Here is a 20,497-nt window from a genome sequence, read left to right on the forward strand (position 1 = left end):
GCGTTGATAACTTTTTTAAACATGGGAATTACAGTGATCTATAAAATAAAATAATCAACAGCACCACAGCAGGTTTTTTCAGGCCTCCCGTGTCTTTTAGTTCAGCCTTTTTAAAGCTGAAATCACAGGACTTGAATTTCATGACCAAACGGAACCTGAACATCTTAGATTTAAGGACAAATCTCACTTTCGACCGTTAGGTCACTGTGGCGCAATAGGTTAGCGCATTCGGCTGTTAACCGAGAGGTTGGTGGTTCGAGTCCTCCCAGTGACGATTTGTTTTTGTTTTTTGTTTTACTTTTCTTCATTTTCTTAAAGCTCTAAACGTTGTTTTTCATCTGATAACACACAGACTACCTGGTAGTAATAACTAAAGTAACTCAGGGTTCTCCCCAGAAATTTTTAGTATCGCGGTGCTGTTGGCAATTATCACCCGAGGCAGCACGTTGGGAGTCAATTTGACTGGTTTTCGATGGATTGACAGCAAGAATAATAGACAAAATAATGATAATAATAATGACACTTATTTTTTAATATCAGAGTTTTTTGGCATTTTTCTGTCCAAGTTAATAAAATAACATTGAAAAGTTTAAAAACACATTAATATTTGATGGACATAGCATTTGCTCTTTTCTTTAAAAATGACACACTGTACCTTTAATTCAGTAAGACAGGCACAGTTTTTCTGTCATGTTGACAGTTTAGCTTTTTTTTTTCAACATTTTTGAGTGGGATTGCTTACTTAAAAAAAAAATTTGTCAAATCAGAATCAATTTTATTGCCAAGTAAGTTCTCACATACAAGTAATTTAATCTTGGATTATTGGTGCATAAACAACAATAATAAAAAGAAAATGAAAAAAATAATTCTGGAAGAAATAAAGGAGTAAATCTGCTCTTTTAATGATGACATCCTGATGAAAAACTTTCTCAATCAGTTTTTCACACTTTACAGTTTCACTGAGGCTGTGTGGTGAATATATATATATATATATATATATATATATATATATATATATATATATATATATATATATATATATATATACGAGGTCTGTGAGAAAAGTATCCGACCTTATTATTTTTTTAAAAAAACAATATGGATTTGAATCACGTGTGATTACATCAGCCAAGCTTGAACCCTCGTGGGCATGCAAGAGTTTTTTCACGCCTGTTGGTGACGTCATTCGCCTGTGAGCAGGCTTTGTGGAAGGAGTGGTCCAGCCCCCTCGTCGGAATTCCTTTGTATGAGAAGTTGCTGAGAGACTGGCGCTGTGCTTGATCAAAATTTTTTCAAAAACTGTGAGGTACATCCGAGTGGACACCATTCGAGAAATTCAGCTGGTTTTCGGTGAAAATTTTAACGGCTGATGAGAGATTTTGGATTGTTTCTATCGCTGTAATGACTTCCCACGGAGCGGGACGTCGCACAGCGCTCCGAGGCGATGTCGTCATCCTGTTTCAAGCTGAAAACCTCCAAATTTAAGCCTTTGTTGACCCAGGACGTCATGAGAGAATAGAGAACTTTCAGAAGAGGTCGGAATCAGCAGTTTATCCGGACATTCCACTGTTAAAGGAGATTTTTTTAATGAAAGACGTGCAGACGGATTGGCGCGTCAGCTCGCAGCTGGCGCGGCATGCCCGCCACAGGAAAAACACCTCCGTTGGAAGCCTTAAGGACAAGTTGGAACATGCCCTGCTGTTAAATAATTTCTCAGATACTCACTCAACTGAAAGCCACCAAAAGCGGCCTGGATTTTACAAATGGTTATCAACATCAACATCAAATCTCCTTTAACAGTGGAATGTCCGGATAAACTGCTGATTCCGACCTCTTCTGAAAGTTCTCTGTTCTCTCACGACATCCTGGGTCAACAAAGGCTTAAATTTGGAGGTTTTCAGCTTGAAACAGGATGACGACGTCGCCTCGGAGCGCTGTGCGACGTCCCGCTCCGTGGGAAGTCCTTACAGCGATAGAAACGATCCAAAATCTCTCATCAGCCGTTACAATTTACACCGAAAACCAGCTGAATTTCTGGAATGGTGTCCAGTTGGATGTGCCTCACAGTTCTTGAAAAAATTTTGATCAAGCACAGCGCCAGTCTCTCAGCAACTTCTCAGACAATGAAAATCCAATGAGGGGGCTGGACCACTCCTTCCACAAGGCATGTTCACAGGTGAATGACGTCACCGACAGGCGTGAAAAAACTCACGCATGCGCACGAGGGTTCAAGCTTGACTGATGTAACACATGATTCAAATCCATATAGTTTTTTTTTTTTAAATAAAACTGTTGGTTTCTTTTCTAATAGACCTTCTGTGTGTGTGTGTGTGTATATATATATATATATATATATATATATATATATATATACAGTAGTGTTCAGAATAACAGTAGTGCTATGTGACTAAAAAGATTAATCCAGGTTTTGAGTATATTTCTTATTGTTACATGGGAAACAAGGTACCAGTCGATTCAGATTCTCACAAATCCAACAAGACCAAGCATTCATGATATGCACACTCTTAAGGCTATGAAACTGGGCTTAGAGACGGGCATGTAATAAGCAGGATGTCAGAAATTGGTCGACTCCATGCAACACAGATGTGAAGCAGTTCTCAGAAACAAATATTAGTTCAGTGATTCACAGGAAAGATAAATCGTATAGCATTTCACAGTAGAGCGAAAAGGACACAAGTTGTCAAAAAGGCAATAAAACCATAAATAATGCCATAAAACCATAAAAACATGATGATTTATGACCCCCCTTTCTTCCCCTCCCTCTCCCCTGCCCCTCCCACCTGTTTAATATTTTAATATCCTTTTATATTTTTTAATTCCTGAATTAAAGAACAATTAAAATGTATCTTTCATGTAATTATGGGAGGATTTCTTTAATGTAGTAATTAAAAAAATATTGAATTATGATATAATTAAACGTGAATATCTAAAACAGTCACCAGCATCTAATATTTAATACCCTTTTATATTTTTTAATTCCTGAATTAAAGAACAATTAAAAAACTGTATCTTTAATGTAATTATGGGAGGATTTCTTTAATACAGTAAGGAGGGTTAATGTTGCTTCTCTTACAGCAGAACAGAGCGCCCCTGAAGGCTGGATGCCTCAGCTGCACACAGTGTCCCGCTAACGGTTAATGAAATAGTGCTTTATAATTAAATGTGAATTATAATCAGTAATTATAATCATTGTTAAAATAAAAATCTTTTTTGAAGTAATTAAAGAAATAGTGTTTACTTGCTTTTCCTACATTAACAGAACTCTGACAGTGAAACATTAGCCTGCATCAAATTGTCACAACAGGGCGGGGATATCTGCATCTTAAGTGTGTGTGCGCATGTGTGTGTGTGTGGGGTGTTTTGCGCAAAAGTGATATTTCACCAGCCTGATGGAGAGCCTGCAGGTGTTTTTATAATGTTTTAGGTGGATGTGTGTGTGTGTGTGTCATGCAGAATGTCATAGCAGGGGGAGGGGGTGGATGTTGACTCTTTTCCTGTTAGCTAAGAAAACAATAGAAGTTTGGAGATGCATCTGTTTAGCACAAAAGGCCACAGGTCTTTTACAGTATTTCTGAAAGACCAGCCGAGCGTCACAGATCTTAGGTATTACAGAGAGGTCATCGTTTGAAACAATATTTTTTATGAGGTCCACCTGTCCCCTTTGGACCCCTTCATCGTGGAAAGGACCACATCTGCTGTGACCAAGGCGTCATGCTAAATTTCCTGATCACCAGATACCGCTGGGAAATGAGTTTCTTTGAAGACTCATCAATCGGCTACATATTGGCTGATCAAAGATTATAGTCTTTCCAGCTGGGTATAATATACTCAGCTCCCCTGTGATGAGTCTGCACAAAGGCAGGGTTTAAAAATCCCTCTTCAAATCCACCGCTGACATGAAGCAGTCAACATGGCCGGCCGCACACCGATCCTCTGCTACCTGACAGAGACGCTGGTGAATGTTACTAAACATCAGACATCAAGCCAGCATGAACTCCACGTGTTCTGTGTTCGAACAGGATTCTGACCTAACCTGTGATTGTGGTTGTGCAGAAAGTGACTCCCAGTTTTTAAGACTGGTGCAGGAGTCCGCTGTTGACCTTGCATTACTTTTAAATTGAACCTCGATTCAGCACCATGGACAGCGCCATCGAACTGCGCTCACCTTTCCTTTTAATGACGTTTTAAGTGTGCAAACTTCAAAGATATGATCAGGGGGACCCCTATCAAGAGATCCATAACCTTTTTTCACAAAAAAAAAAAACACCTTTATTTCAAAAAACGTTGTTGGAAAAACAATTTACCCTTTTCAGCAATATTATTGAAAAGAACACAGGCTGTATACATGGTTTATTACATTCATTAAAGCCACATGAGTCTCCATTAAAGCCATGGAGAAAAAAACATGAAGAAACTAGAAGCACTCAGAGTGCAAACCTCCACCAAGGCCATAGGGTCACTGACCCTAAAGAGATTCCCTCCTTGGCACAGTGATCTATTCAACAATTCAGTGTTACAACCAAAACTATGATACATACACTTTTCTTTCCTGTATATTTGACATCCTTGACCATGAAAACATACCACTACAACTTGGAATCACTTTTATGTCTTTATTAGTTGAAAAGTTATTGTATAAAAATGATTTTTCGGTAATGGCGGTTTTCTTCTGGATCGAGCTCCATAACATTTGAAGCTACATCAAATCTGATGACACCTTACTGAATCAGTACAGATTCAGCTACAATTTGGTGTTAGTTGTGCATCTCTACAACCCCTGGCAAAAATTATGGAATCACCGGCCTCAGAGGATGTTCATTCAGTTGTTTAATTTTGTAGAAAAAAAGCAGATCACAGACATGACACAAAACTAAAGTCATTTCAAATGGCAACTTTCTGGCTTTAAGAAACACTATAAGAAATCAAGAAAAAAAATTGTGGCAGTCAGTAACGGTTACTTTTTTAGACCAAGCAGAGGAAAAAAATATGGAATCACTCAATTCTGAGGAAAAAATTATGAAATCACCCTGTAAATGTTCATCCCCAAAACTAGTTTTGTGTCATGTGTGTGATCTGCTTTTTTTCTACAAAATTAAACAACTGAATGAACATCCTCTGAGGCCGGTGATTCCATAATTTTTGCCAGGGGTTGTAGCTTCGTCACCTCACACTGACACATTTTCTATTTTCCCTATATTTTTGCATATTCTGGATCACCAGATCCGGAATCCGGATCCGATCATCACCAAACTTTGTTGTTTGATAGAACATTTGACTATGTTACACCTTAATTTTTTTTTCAAGCCTTTCTGCCTTATTTTTGTGGAGTTAGAAACTAGAATGTCAAAATTCCCCTGATCCCGCAATGGTGAAGAATCCTTTAAAAAATTCCTGGATCCGGATCACCACTAAAATTTAATCACTTGTTCCTCTTGTCATTTCCAACCACTCCACAAAATTTCATCAAAATCCGTTCAAAACTTTTTGAGTTATCCTGCTGACAGACAGACAAACAAACGCAACCGAAAACATAACCTCTTTGGCGGAGGTAAAAAAAAAAAAAAAAAAGGATTTGTTCATGTACATACTTGATGGACTCTCAGTAATACGCGCTCCTCGCGTTTACGGTTTATCTCAGTATTCAGCTTTAACAGTGTGGAGAAAATCTGGGACCTGATTAGTAGGTTGTGATTCGCATGCCACGCCATCACGTCCACAAACAGAGTGTGTAATGTAAAGACATGTTGCGGCTTAAACCGTGTAAAATTGTCAGTAGTCAAAACAGTGATTCTGAATAATACATCATACAGAGGCTTTTCAGAGGAATGGTGAGCTGTGTTGCGGACATGTTCCCCCCAGACTGCAGACTCAGTGCAGTGCCTGATGACATCAAAGACGTGTTCCATTACGCATGAAGGCGGGCTGTCAGGATTGTCCAGTTTGCGGATGATGATTTGTTCCAGCAGATACGAGAGTCTGCATATAATATACACTTCCCTCACACTTTGAAACAATTTCATCACACAATTTCCCATGGCAGAAAACAATATAATGATATTTATTTATTTTTTTTAATGTAGGTTTTCAGTCCTCGGAATTACGGTCCCGATCGAATTTTTTTATCCCTGAAGACAGTGAGAGGTATTTAGACCTCAATAATACGCTACTGGCTGCGTTTGAAAATTACGAACGCTGATGGGACTAACCTGCCTAATGATGCCCGCGTGGGGTTAATAAATTACCCTCTCAACACGATATTTTTCGCAAGTTGACGTGTCGTGGACAGGTTAATTTCCTAGTCCAGCGCGACCCACAGACCTGTGATCGAGACGCTGCTGAACTTTTTATATTTATACAACTAAATATTAGTTCAGTGATTCACAGGAAAGCGAAATCGTATAGCATTTTGAATAATTCACCAACATCTGAATGCTAAAAGTCATGCTGAAACGATGTGGCGTTCTGCAGCCTGCGCAGAAGCATCTCCTCGTTACGCATCGCCAGTCAGTACAGGATGGATCAAACCATCTTCCTCGGTCCTGTGTGCACTAGTCGCGAAAAGTCCTGGCGCTGCCTATAAGGTTTGCAAGAAAACAAATGTGACGCTTTCATGCGCTCACAGCGATTAAACGGCAGAATCGAACCCGGTGCACATTCACGCGAGTTTTACAGGTTTTACTTCTTGCTCTGATGACCAGCGACCTGTTGTTAACCTGCGTTGATAACTTTTTTAAACATGGGAATTACAGTGATCTATAAAATAAAATAATCAACAGCACCACAGCAGGTTTTTTCAGGCCTCCCGTGTCTTTTAGTTCAGCCTTTTTAAAGCTGAAATCGCAGGACTTGAATTTCATGACCAAACGGAACCTGAACATCTTAGATTTAAGGACAAATCTCACTTTCAGCCGTTAGGTCACTGTGGCGCAATAGGTTAGTGCATTCGGCTGTTAACCGAGAGGTTGGTGGTTCGAGCCCTCCCAGTGACGATTTGTTTTTGTTTTTTGTTTTACTTTTCTTCATTTTCTTAAAGCTCTAAACGTTGTTTTTCATCTGATAACACACAGACTACCTGGTAGTAATAACTAAAGTAACTCAGGGTTCTCCCCAGAAATTTTTAGTATCGCGGTGCTGTTGGCAATTATCACCCGAGGCAGCACGTTGGGAGTCAATTTGACTGGTTTTCGATGGATTGACAGCAAGAATAATAGACAAATAATGATAATAATAATGACACTTATTTTTTAATATCAGAGTTTTTTGGCATTTTTCTGTCCAAGTTAATAAAATAACATTGAAAAGTTTAAAAACACATTAATATTTGATGGACATAGCATTTGCTCTTTTCTTTAAAAATGACACACTGTACCTTTAATTCAGTAAGACAGGCACAGTTTTTCTGTCATGTTGACAGTTTAGCTTTTTTTTTTCAACATTTTTGAGTGGGATTGCTTACTTAAAAAAAAAAATTGTCAAATCAGAATCAATTTTATTGCCAAGTAAGTTCTCACATACAAGTAATTTAATCTTGGATTATTGGTGCATAAACAACAATAATAAAAAGAAAATGAAAAAAATAATTCTGGAAGAAATAAAGGAGTAAATCTGCTCTTTTAATGATGACATCCTGATGAAAAACTTTCTCAATCAGTTTTTCACACTTTACAGTTTCACTGAGGCTGTGTGGTGAATATATATATATATATATATATATATATATATATATATATATATATATATATATATATATATATATATACGAGGTCTGTGAGAAAAGTATCCGACCTTATTATTTTTTTAAAAAAACAATATGGATTTGAATCACGTGTGATTACATCAGCCAAGCTTGAACCCTCGTGGGCATGCAAGAGTTTTTTCACGCCTGTTGGTGACGTCATTCGCCTGTGAGCAGGCTTTGTGGAAGGAGTGGTCCAGCCCCCTCGTCGGAATTCCTTTGTATGAGAAGTTGCTGAGAGACTGGCGCTGTGCTTGATGAAAATTTTTTCAAAAACTGTGAGGTACATCCGAGTGGACACCATTCGAGAAATTCAGCTGGTTTTCGGTGAAAATTTTAACGGCTGATGAGAGATTTTGGATTGTTTCTATCGCTGTAATGACTTCCCACGGAGCGGGACGTCGCACAGCGCTCCGAGGCGATGTCGTCATCCTGTTTCAAGCTGAAAACCTCCAAATTTAAGCCTTTGTTGACCCAGGACGTCATGAGAGAATAGAGAACTTTCAGAAGAGGTCGGAATTGTTGTGTGGGCCGCTGAAGAGGAGGTACTGCTGGCCCACCACCACCAGAGGGCGCCCTGCCTGGAGTGCGGGCTCCAGGCACCAGAGGGCGCTGCCGCCGACGAAGGCTGTCAGGATGACAGCTGTCACCCATTACTGGACACAGCTGACTGCACTCAGGACGGAGTATATCAGCAGGACAGCGTCTCCACCTCAGTGCCGAGATATCGCCTTGAGCCTAAGGTAATCTTCTCTGCTGCTTATTTAAGTAAAATATTATAAATACGTGTTAAACCTTTCAGGACAGCTGACTACCGAAAGCCGAGTGATCGGATAAGTACTCACCTTCCTGCTTATTGTGACAAGAGGTGGAGGCGGCTTGCCCCTCTCATCTACTGGGTGCGGTCGCATCCCAACCTGTGTGTTTGTGTTCTTTCCCGCCAGCAGTACCGGATCCGACGAGCGAAGGCAGTGGCCACCTGGGAATTCGGGACTTGGCGGTTCCAGTACTTCTGGGTTTCGGTGGCAGAGGAAATCTGGGTGGTTCCGGTTCGACTAGGACGGACGTCTCCTACCTTCGGGCCTGCCCACAGGACACCAGCAGATTTCGGCTTACACCTCCAAATTGTGCATTATTGTATCAGTTGTGCTGATTTCACAACAGTAAAACTTGTTATTCACCTTTCTCCATTGTCCGTTCATTGCGCCCCCTGTTGTGGGTCCGTGTACCTACACTTTCACAGCAGGATATCTCGGCCAGCGTCATGGATCCCGAGGGGCGTCAACCGGCTGTTGAACGGCCAATGGAAGAACAGGGCGCAGCGGCGGCTTCGGGAGGGGTAATCGGTGAGTTGCAGCGGATCCTCACCGCTTTCACCACTCGGATCGATTTCATGACCGAGCAGCACGTTCTCCTAAACCGCAGGGTGGAGGCTCTCGCCGCACAAGTGGAAGCGCGCCCTCCGGGCGCCGCTGCGGCTCTCCCTCCCGAGGACCCCTGCGTGTGAGAATGACGTTCCACTGGTCGTTCAACGGTCCCTTCCTCCGTCCCCTGAAGCATACATAAGCCCTCCAGAACCGTACGACGGCTGTGTGGAGACGTGCGCGGACTTCCTTATGCAATGTTCGCTCGTCTTCGCTCAGCGTCCCGTGATGTACGCAGCTGATGCTAGCAGGGTAGCTTATGTGATAAATCTGCTTCGCGGGGAGGCACGCGCTTGGGCTACAGCGCTCTGGGAACAGAGCTCACGGCTCCTTCAGTCTTACGACGGGTTTGTACGGGAGCTCAGAACGGTGTTCGATCATCCCAACAGAGGAGAGTCCGCTTCAACCGCATTACTGTCCATACGACAGGGACGTCGGAGCGCAGCTGCCTATGCAGTCGCCTTCCGCATCGCGGCAGCGAGATCCGGCTGGAATAGCACTGCCCTCCGCGCTGCCTTTGTAAATGGATTGTCTCTGGTCCTAAAAGAGCACCTGGTGGCTAAAGACGAACCGCGGGATTTAGATGGGCTCATTGATCTGGTCATACGGCTTGACAACCGGTTAGAAGAACGTCGCCGGGAGCGAGGCGAAGGGCGTGGCCAGGCACGGGTCGTCCCTCTCCCTTCCGGGTCCGGTCGAGTTCCGCCGTCCCCACGCTCCTCTGTTCCGGCGCTCCGTGCGCTTACGGCTCCCCCTGCTGACGAAGCTATGGACACGAGCAGGGCAACATTTAGGGCACCTGAAGCACAAAGGAGGCGGGCCCACGGAGCTTGTTATGTTTGTGGCTCGAGTGAGCATATGGCAAACGACTGCCCCGAGCGGTTAAACTCCAACGCCCGCCCCTAGAGACTGGGCCAGGGGTGGGCCAAAACATTCACGTGGGACACACCCACATTGCTACACGACTCCCAGTCACGATCCTGTATGAGGATTCAACCCTGAAGGCCCCAGCACTGGTGGACACGGGCTCTGAGGGGAATCTGCTTGACAGCAGATGGGCCAGGGAGATAGGGCTCCCTCTGGTGGCTCTTACCTCGCCTGTGCAGGTTCGGGCACTAGACGGCTCCCTACTCCCACCAATCACGCACAAGACACCTCCAGTAACTCTGGTGGTGTCAGGTAACCACCGGGAGGTGATCGAGTTCTTCGTGACTCAGGCCACCTCCCGTGTGGTTTTAGGGTTTCCATGGATGCTGAAGCACAATCCCCGGATTGATTGGCCGTCCGGGGTAGTGGTACAGTGGAGCGAAACCTGCCATCGGGAGTGTCTCGGTTCCTCGGTTCCTCCTGGCTCCCAAGCTAAGGAGGAGGTCCGAGTCCCGCCCAATCTGAAGGCGGTGCCAGCGGAGTACCATGACCTCGCTGACGTGTTCAGCAAGGATCTGGCCCTCACGCTACCACCCCCACCGCCCGTATGATTGTGCCATTGATTTGGTTCCAGGCAGTGAGTTTCCGTCCAGTAGGCTGTACAACCTCTCACGGCCGGAACGCGAATCCATGGAGACCTACATCCGGGACTCATTAGCTGCCGGGTTGATCCGGAATTCCACCTCACCGATGGGCGCAGGTTTCTTTTTTGTGGGTAAAAAGGATGGCGGGCTTCGTCCATGCATTGATTATAGGGGGTTGAACGAGATCACGGTTCGCAATCGATACCCGTTGCCCTTGTTAGATTCGGTGTTCACCCCCCTGCATGGAGCCAAGATGTTCACCAAGCTGGATCTTAGGAATGCGTATCATTTGGTTCGGATTCGGAAGGGAGACGAATGGAAGACGGCATTCAACACCCCCTTAGGTCATTTGAGTACCTGGTCATGCCGTTCGGTCTCACTAATGCTCCCGCGACCTTCCAAGCGTTGGTAAACGATGTCTTGCGGGACTTCCTGCACCGGTTTGTCTTCGTATATCTAGACGATATACTCATCTTTTCCCCGGATCCTGAGACTCATGTCCGGCATGTCCGTCAGGTCCTGCAGCGGTTGTTGGAGAACCGTCTGTTTGTGAAGGGCGAGAAGTGTGAGTTCCACCGCACTTCTTTGTCCTTCCTGGGGTTTATCATCTCCTCTAACTCCGTCGCCCCGGATCCGGCCAAGGTTGCGGCGGTGAGAGATTGGCCCCAACCCACTAGCCGTAGGAAGCTGCAACAGTTCCTCGGCTTCGCTAATTTCTACAGGAGGTTCATTAAGGGCTACAGTCAGGTAGTTAGCCCCCTGACAGCCCTGACCTCTCCAAAAGTTCCCTTCACCTGGTCGGACCGGTGCGAGGCCGCGTTCAAGGAGTTGAAACGGCGCTTCTCGTCTGCACCAGTTCTAGTGCAGCCCGATCCTAGCCGCCAGTTAGTGGTTGAAGTGGATGCCTCGGACTCAGGGATAGGAGCGGTGCTCTCCCAGAGCGGGAAGACCGATAAGGTCCTTCACCCGTGTGCCTATTTTTCTCGCAGGTTGACCCCCGCTGAACGGAATTATGACGTCGGCAATCGGGAACTCCTTGCTGTGAAAGAGGCCCTCGAAGAGTGGAGACATCTGTTGGAGGGAACAGCCGTGCCATTCACGGTTTTCACTGACCATCGGAACCTGGAGTACATCAGGACCGCTAAGCGTCTGAACCCCAGGCAAGCCCGCTGGTCATTGTTCTTTGGCCGTTTTGACTTCCGGATAACCTACCGCCCCGGGACCAAGAACCAGCGATCGGATGCATTGTCCCGGGTGCACGAAGAGGAGGTCAGAGCGGAACCGTCGGATCCCCCGGATCCCATCATCCCGGAGTCCGCTATCGTGGCCGCCCTCACCTGGGACGTGGAGAAGACCGTCCGGGAGGCCCTGACCCGTGTCCCGGACCCCGGAAACGGACCAAAGAACAAACTATACGTCCCACCAGAGGCCAGGGCCGCAGTCCTAGACTTCTGTCACGGTTCTAAGCTCTCCTGTCACCCAGGGGTGCGAAGGACCGTGGCAGTCGTCCGGCAACGCTTCTGGTGGGCATCCCTGGAGACCGACGTCCGGGACTACGTCCAGGCTTGTACCACCTGCGCCAGGGGCAAGGCCAATCACCAAAAGACCTCAGGGCAGCTACAGCCACTGCCCGTGCCTCATCGCCCCTGGTCCCACATCGGCCTGGACTTCGTCACGGGTCTCCCGCCGTCCCAGGGAAACACCGTCGTCTTCACGATAGTGGACCGTTTCTCCAAGGCGGCCCACTTCGTGGCCCTCCCGAAGCTCCCTACGGCCCAGGAGACAGCGGACCTCCTGGTCCACCACGTCGTCCGTCTGCATGGCATACCATCAGACATCGTCTCCGATCGCGGTCCCCAGTTCACCTCACATGTCTGGAGGAGCTTCTGCCGGGAACTGGGGGCCTCGGTCAGCCTGTCGTCCGGGTACCACCCCCAGACCAACGGGCAAGCAGAGCGGGCCAACCAAGAATTGGAGCAGACACTACGCTGTGTGACAGCCGCGCACCCGACGGCCTGGAGTACCCACCTGGCCTGGATCGAGTACGCCCACAACAGCCAAGTGTCGTCAGCCACCGGCCTCTCCCCGTTTGAGGTGTGCTTGGGGTATCAGCCCCCCTTGTTTCCGGTGGTCGAGGGAGAGGTCGGTGTGCCCTCGGTCCAGGCCCACCTACGGAAGTGCCGTCGGGTGTGGCGTGCTGCCCGCTCTGCTTTGTTGAAGGCCCGGACGAGGGCGAAGACACATGCAGACCGGCGACGGGCCCCGGCCCCCACGTACCGTCCTGGGCAGGAAGTGTGGTTGTCCACCAAGGACATTCCCCTTCAAGTGGACTCCCCCAAGCTCCAAGAACGATACATCGGTCCCTTCAAGGTCGTCAAAGTCATCAATCCCGCCGCAGTGAGGCTTCAGCTTCCGGCCTCACTGCGGATTCACCCAGTGTTTCACGTCTCCCGGATAAAACCCCATCACACCTCACCCCTCTGCACCCCGGGTCCGGCACCACCTCCTGCCCGGATCATCGACGGGGAACCGGCTTGGACCGTGCGCCGGCTCCTCGATGTCCGTCGAATGGGCCGGGGGTTTCAGTACCTGGTGGACTGGGAGGGGTACGGCCCCGAGGAGCGCTCCTGGGTGAAGAAGGGCTTCATCCTGGACCCGGCCCTCCTGGCCGACTTCTACCGACGCCATCCGGACAAGCCCGGTCGTGCGCCAGGAGGCGCCCGTTGAGGGGGGGGTCCTGTTGTGTGGGCCGCTGAAGAGGAGGTACTGCTGGCCCACCACCACCAGAGGGCGCCCTGCCTGGAGTGCGGGCTCCAGGCACCAGAGGGCGCTGCCGCCGACGAAGGCTGTCAGGATGACAGCTGTCACCCATTACTGGACACAGCTGACTGCACTCAGGACGGAGTATATCAGCAGGACAGCGTCTCCACCTCAGTGCCGAGATATCGCCTTGAGCCTAAGGTAATCTTCTCTGCTGCTTATTTAAGTAAAATATTATAAATACGTGTTAAACCTTTCAGGACAGCTGACTACCGAAAGCCGAGTGATCGGATAAGTACTCACCTTCCTGCTTATTGTGACAAGAGGTGGAGGCGGCTTGCCCCTCTCATCTACTGGGTGCGGTCGCATCCCAACCTGTGTGTTTGTGTTCTTTCCCGCCAGCAGTACCGGATCCGACGAGCGAAGGCAGTGGCCACCTGGGAATTCGGGACTTGGCGGTTCCAGTACTTCTGGGTTTCGGTGGCAGAGGAAATCTGGGTGGTTCCGGTTCGACTAGGACGGACGTCTCCTACCTTCGGGCCTGCCCACAGGACACCAGCAGATTTCGGCTTACACCTCCAAATTGTGCATTATTGTATCAGTTGTGCTGATTTCACAACAGTAAAACTTGTTATTCACCTTTCTCCATTGTCCGTTCATTGCGCCCCCTGTTGTGGGTCCGTGTACCTACACTTTCACAACAGGAATCAGCAGTTTATCCGGACATTCCACTGTTAAAGGAGATTTTTTTAATGAAAGACGTGCAGACGGATTGGCGCGTCAGCTCGCAGCTGGCGCGGCATGCCCGCCACAGGAAAAACACCTCCGTTGGAAGCCTTAAGGACAAGTTGGAACATGCCCTGCTGTTAAACAATTTCTCAGATACTCACTCAACTGAAAGCCACCAAAAGCGGCCTGGATTTTACAAATGGTTATCAACATCAACATCAAATCTCCTTTAACAGTGGAATGTCCGGATAAACTGCTGATTCCGACCTCTTCTGAAAGTTCTCTGTTCTCTCACGACATCCTGGGTCAACAAAGGCTTAAATTTGGAGGTTTTCAGCTTGAAACAGGATGACGACGTCGCCTCGGAGCGCTGTGCGACGTCCCGCTCCGTGGGAAGTCCTTACAGCGATAGAAACAATCCAAAATCTCTCATCAGCCATTACAATTTACACCAAAAACCAGCTGAATTTCTGGAATGGTGTCCAGTTGGATGTGCCTCACAGTTCTTGAAAAAATTTTGATCAAGCACAGCGCCAGTCTCTCAGCAACTTCTCAGACAATGAAAATCCAATGAGGGGGCTGGACCACTCCTTCCACAAGGCATGTTCACAGGTGAATGACGTCACCGACAGGCGTGAAAAAACTCACGCATGCGCACGAGGGTTCAAGCTTGGCTGATGTAACACATGATTCAAATCCATATAGTTTTTTTTTTTTAAATAAAACTGTTGGTTTCTTTTCTAATAGACCTTCTGTGTGTGTGTGTGTGTGTGTGTGTGTATATATATATATATATACAGTAGTGTTCAGAATAACAGTAGTGCTATGTGACTAAAAAGATTAATCCAGGTTTTGAGTATATTTCTTATTGTTACATGGGAAACAAGGTACCAGTCGATTCAGATTCTCACAAATCCAACAAGACCAAGCATTCATGATATGCACACTCTTAAGGCTATGAAACTGGGCTTAGAGACGGGCATGTAATAAGCAGGATGTCAGAAATTGGTCGACTCCATGCAACACAGATGTGAAGCAGTTCTCAGAAACAAATATTAGTTCAGTGATTCACAGGAAAGATAAATCGTATAGCATTTCACAGTAAGTTGTCAAAAAGGCAATAAAACCATAAATAATGCCATAAAACCATAAAAACATGATGATTTATGACCCCCCTTTCTTCCCCTCCCTCTCCCCTGCCCCTCCCACCTGTTTAATATTTTAATATCCTTTTATATTTTTTAATTCCTGAATTAAAGAACAATTAAAATGTATCTTTCATGTAATTATGGGAGGATTTCTTTAATGTAGTAATTAAAAAAATATTGAATTATGATATAATTAAACGTGAATATCTAAAACAGTCACCAGCATCTAATATTTAATACCCTTTTATATTTTTTAATTCCTGAATTAAAGAACAATTAAAAAACTGTATCTTTAATGTAATTATGGGAGGATTTCTTTAATACAGTAAGGAGGGTTAATGTTGCTTCTCTTACAGCAGAACAGAGCGCCCCTGAAGGCTGGATGCCTCAGCTGCACACAGTGTCCCGCTAACGGTTAATGAAATAGTGCTTTATAATTAAATGTGAATTATAATCAGTAATTATAATCATTGTTAAAATAAAAATCTTTTTTGAAGTAATTAAAGAAATAGTGTTTACTTGCTTTTCCTACATTAACAGAACTCTGACAGTGAAACATTAGCCTGCATCAAATTGTCACAACAGGGCGGGGATATCTGCATCTTAAGTGTGTGTGCGCGTGTGTGTGTGTGTGGGGTGTTTTGCGCAAAAGTGATATTTCACCAGCCTGATGGAGAGCCTGCAGGTGTTTTTATAATGTTTTAGGTGGATGTGTGTGTGTGTGTGTCATGCAGAATGTCATAGCAGGGGGAGGGGGTGGATGTTGACTCTTTTCCTGTTAGCTAAGAAAACAATAGAAGTTTGGAGATGCATCTGTTTAGCACAAAAGGCCACAGGTCTTTTACAGTATTTCTGAAAGACCAGCCGAGCGTCACAGATCTTAGGTATTACAGAGAGGTCATCGTTTGAAACAATATTTTTTATGAGGTCCACCTGTCCCCTTTGGACCCCTTCATCGTGGAAAGGACCACATCTGCTGTGACCAAGGCGTCATGCTAAATTTCCTGATCACCAGATACCGCTGGGAAATGAGTTTCTTTGAAGACTCATCAATCGGCTACATATTGGCTGATCAAAGATTATAGTCTTTCCAGCTGGGTATAATACACTCAGCTCCCCTGTGATGAGTCTGCACAAAGGCAGGGTTTAAAAATCCCTCTTCAAATCCACCGCTGACATGAAGCAGTCAACATGGCCGGCCGCACACCGATCCTCTGCTACCTGACAGAGACGCTGGTGAATGTTACTAAACATCAGACATCAAGCCAGCATGAACTCCACGTGTTCTGTGTTCGAACTGGATTCTGACCTAACCTGTGATTGTGGTTGTGCAGAAAGTGACTCCCAGTTTTTAAGACTGGTGCAGGAGTCCGCTGTTGACCTTGCATTACTTTTAAATTGAACCTCGATTCAGCACCATGGACAGCGCCATCGAACTGCGCTCACCTTTCCTTTTAATGACGTTTTAAGTGTGCAAACTTCAAAGATATGATCAGGGGGACCCCTATCAAGAGATCCATAACCTTTTTTCACAAAAAAAAAAAAAACCTTTATTTCAAAAAACGTTGTTGGAAAAACAATTTACCCTTTTCAGCAATATTATTGAAAAGAACACAGGCTGTATACATGGTTTATTACATTCATTAAAGCCACATGAGTCTCCATTAAAGCCATGGAGAAAAAAACATGAAGAAACTAGAAGCACTCAGAGTGCAAACCTCCACCAAGGCCATAGGGTCACTGACCCTAAAGAGATTCCCTCCTTGGCACAGTGATCTATTCAACAATTCAGTGTTACAACCAAAACTATGATACATACACTTTTCTTTCCTGTATATTTGACATCCTTGACCATGAAAACATACCACTACAACTTGGAATCACTTTTATGTCTTTATTAGTTGAAAAGTTATTGTATAAAAATGATTTTTCGGTAATGGCGGTTTTCTTCTGGATCGAGCTCCATAACATTTGAAGCTACATCAAATCTGATGACACCTTACTGAATCAGTACAGATTCAGCTACAATTTGGTGTTAGTTGTGCATCTCTACAACCCCTGGCAAAAATTATGGAATCACCGGCCTCAGAGGATGTTCATTCAGTTGTTTAATTTTGTAGAAAAAAAGCAGATCACAGACATGACACAAAACTAAAGTCATTTCAAATGGCAACTTTCTGGCTTTAAGAAACACTATAAGAAATCAAGAAAAAAAATTGTGGCAGTCAGTAACGGTTACTTTTTTAGACCAAGCAGAGGAAAAAAATATGGAATCACTCAATTCTGAGGAAAAAATTATGAAATCACCCTGTAAATGTTCATCCCCAAAACTAGTTTTGTGTCATGTGTGTGATCTGCTTTTTTTCTACAAAATTAAACAACTGAATGAACATCCTCTGAGGCCGGTGATTCCATAATTTTTGCCAGGGGTTGTAGCTTCGTCACCTCACACTGACACATTTTCTATTTTCCCTATATTTTTGCATATTCTGGATCACCAGATCCGGAATCCGGATCCGATCATCACCAAACTTTGTTGTTTGATAGAACATTTGACTATGTTACACCTTAATTTTTTTTTCAAGCCTTTCTGCCTTATTTTTGTGGAGTTAGAAACTAGAATGTCAAAATTCCCCTGATCCCGCAATGGTGAAGAATCCTTTAAAAAATTCCTGGATCCGGATCACCACTAAAATTTAATCACTTGTTCCTCTTGTCATTTCCAACCACTCCACAAAATTTCATCAAAATCCGTTCAAAACTTTTTGAGTTATCCTGCTGACAGACAGACAAACAAACGCAACCGAAACATAACCTCTTTGGCGGAGGTAAAAAAAAAAAAAAAAAAAAAGGATTTGTTCATGTACATACTTGATGGACTCTCAGTAATACGCGCTCCTCGCGTTTACGGTTTATCTCAGTATTCAGCTTTAACAGTGTGGAGAAAATCTGGGACCTGATTAGTAGGTTGTGATTCGCATGCCACGCCATCACGTCCATAAACAGAGTGTGTAATGTAAAGACATGTTGCGGCTTAAACCGTGTAAAATTGTCAGTAGTCAAAACAGTGATTCTGAATAATACATCATACAGAGGCTTTTCAGAGGAATGGTGAGCTGTGTTGCGGACATGTTCCCCCCAGACTGCAGACTCAGTGCAGTGCCTGATGACATCAAAGACGTGTTCCATTACGCATGAAGGCGGGCTGTCAGGATTGTCCAGTTTGCGGATGATGATTTGTTCCAGCAGATACGAGAGTCTGCATATAATATACACTTCCCTCACCACTTTGAAACAATTTCATCACACAATTTCCCATGGCAGAAAACAATATAATGATATTTATTTATTTTTTTTTAATGTAGGTTTTCAGTCCTCGGAATTACGGTCCCGATCGAATTTTTTTATCCCTGAAGACAGTGAGAGGTATTTAGACCTCAATAATACGCTACTGGCTGCGTTTGAAAATTACGAACGCTGATGGGACTAACCTGCCTAATGATGCCCGCGTGGGGTTAATAAATTACCCTCTCAACACGATATTTTTCGCAAGTTGACGTGTCGTGGACAGGTTAATTTCCTAGTCCAGCGCGACCCACAGACCTGTGATCGAGACGCTGCTGAACTTTTTATATTTATACAACTAAATATTAGTTCAGTGATTCACAGGAAAGCGAAATCGTATAGCATTTGAATAATTCACCAACATCTGAGTGCTAAAAGTCATGCTGAAACGATGTGGCGTTCTGCAGCCTGCGCAGAAGCATCTCCTCGTTACGCATCGCCAGTCAGTACAGGATGGATCAAACCATCTTCCTCGGTCCTGTGTGCACTAGTCGCGAAAAGTCCTGGCGCTGCCTATAAGGTTTGCAAGAAAACAAATGTGACGCTTTCATGCGCTCACAGCGATTAAACGGCAGAATCGAACCCGGTGCACATCCACGCGAGTTTTACAGGTTTTACTTCTTGCTCTGATGACCAGCGACCTGTTGTTAACCTGCGTTGATAACTTTTTTAAACATGGGAATTACAGTGATCTATAAAATAAAATAATCAACAGCACCACAGCAGGTTTTTTCAGGCCTCCCGTGTCTTTTAGTTCAGCCTTTTTAAAGCTGAAATCGCAGGACTTGAATTTCATGACCAAACGGAACCTGAACATCTTAGATTTAAGGACAAATCTCACTTTCGACCGTTAGGTCACTGTGGCGCAATAGGTTAGCGCATTCGGCTGTTAACCGAGAGGTTGGTGGTTCGAGTCCTCCCAGTGACGATTTGTTTTTGTTTTTTGTTTTACTTTTCTTCATTTTCTTAAAGCTCTAAACGTGTTTTTCATCTGATAACACACAGACTACCTGGTAGTAATAACTAAAGTAACTCAGGGTTCTCCCCAGAAATTTTTAGTATCGCGGTGCTGTTGGCAATTATCACCCGAGGCAGCACGTTGGGAGTCAATTTGACTGGTTTTCGATGGATTGACAGCAAGAATAATAGACAAAATAATGATAATAATAATGACACTTATTTTTTAATATCAGAGTTTTTTGGCATTTTTCTGTCCAAGTTAATAAAATAACATTGAAAAGTTTAAAAACACATTAATATTTGATGGACATAGCATTTGCTCTTTTCTTTAAAAATGACACACTGTACCTTTAATTCAGTAAGACAGGCACAGTTTTTCTGTCATGTTGACAGTTTAGCTTTTTTTTTCAACATTTTTGAGTGGGATTGCTTACTTAAAAAAAAAAATTTGTCAAATCAGAATCAATTTTATTGCCAAGTAAGTTCTCACATACAAGTAATTTAATCTTGGATTATTGGTGCATAAACAACAATAATAAAAAGAAAATGAAAAAAATAATTCTGGAAGAAATAAAGGAGTAAATCTGCTCTTTTAATGATGACATCCTGATGAAAAACTTTCTCAATCAGTTTTTCACACTTACAGTTTCACTGAGGCTGTGTGGTGAATATATATATATATATATATATATATATATATATATATATATATATATATATATATATATATATATATACGAGGTCTGTGAGAAAAGTATCCGACCTTATTATTTTTTTAAAAAAACAATATGGATTTGAATCACGTGTGATTACATCAGCCAAGCTTGAACCCTCGTGGGCATGCAAGAGTTTTTTCACGCCTGT

The 20,497-nt window shown here is 44.4% G+C and overlaps 3 non-coding genes across 3 annotated transcripts; all 3 read left to right on the forward strand.

Annotated features, from left to right (window-relative positions):
* Positions 1-200: 200 nt before the first annotated feature.
* trnan-guu lies at positions 201-274 on the forward strand. Its single transcript has one exon. It is a non-coding gene; the product is annotated as a tRNA-Asn (tRNA).
* A 6,662-nt stretch (positions 275-6,936) lies between these two features.
* trnan-guu lies at positions 6,937-7,010 on the forward strand. Its single transcript has one exon. It is a non-coding gene; the product is annotated as a tRNA-Asn (tRNA).
* Positions 7,011-19,527: 12,517 nt separating this feature from the next.
* Positions 19,528-19,601, forward strand: trnan-guu. Its single transcript has one exon. It is a non-coding gene; the product is annotated as a tRNA-Asn (tRNA).
* Positions 19,602-20,497: the final 896 nt, after the last annotated feature.

This window comes from Thalassophryne amazonica, chromosome 2 (assembly GCF_902500255.1).
Source record: "Thalassophryne amazonica chromosome 2, fThaAma1.1, whole genome shotgun sequence".
NCBI classification, from domain to species: Eukaryota; Metazoa; Chordata; class Actinopteri; order Batrachoidiformes; family Batrachoididae; genus Thalassophryne; species Thalassophryne amazonica.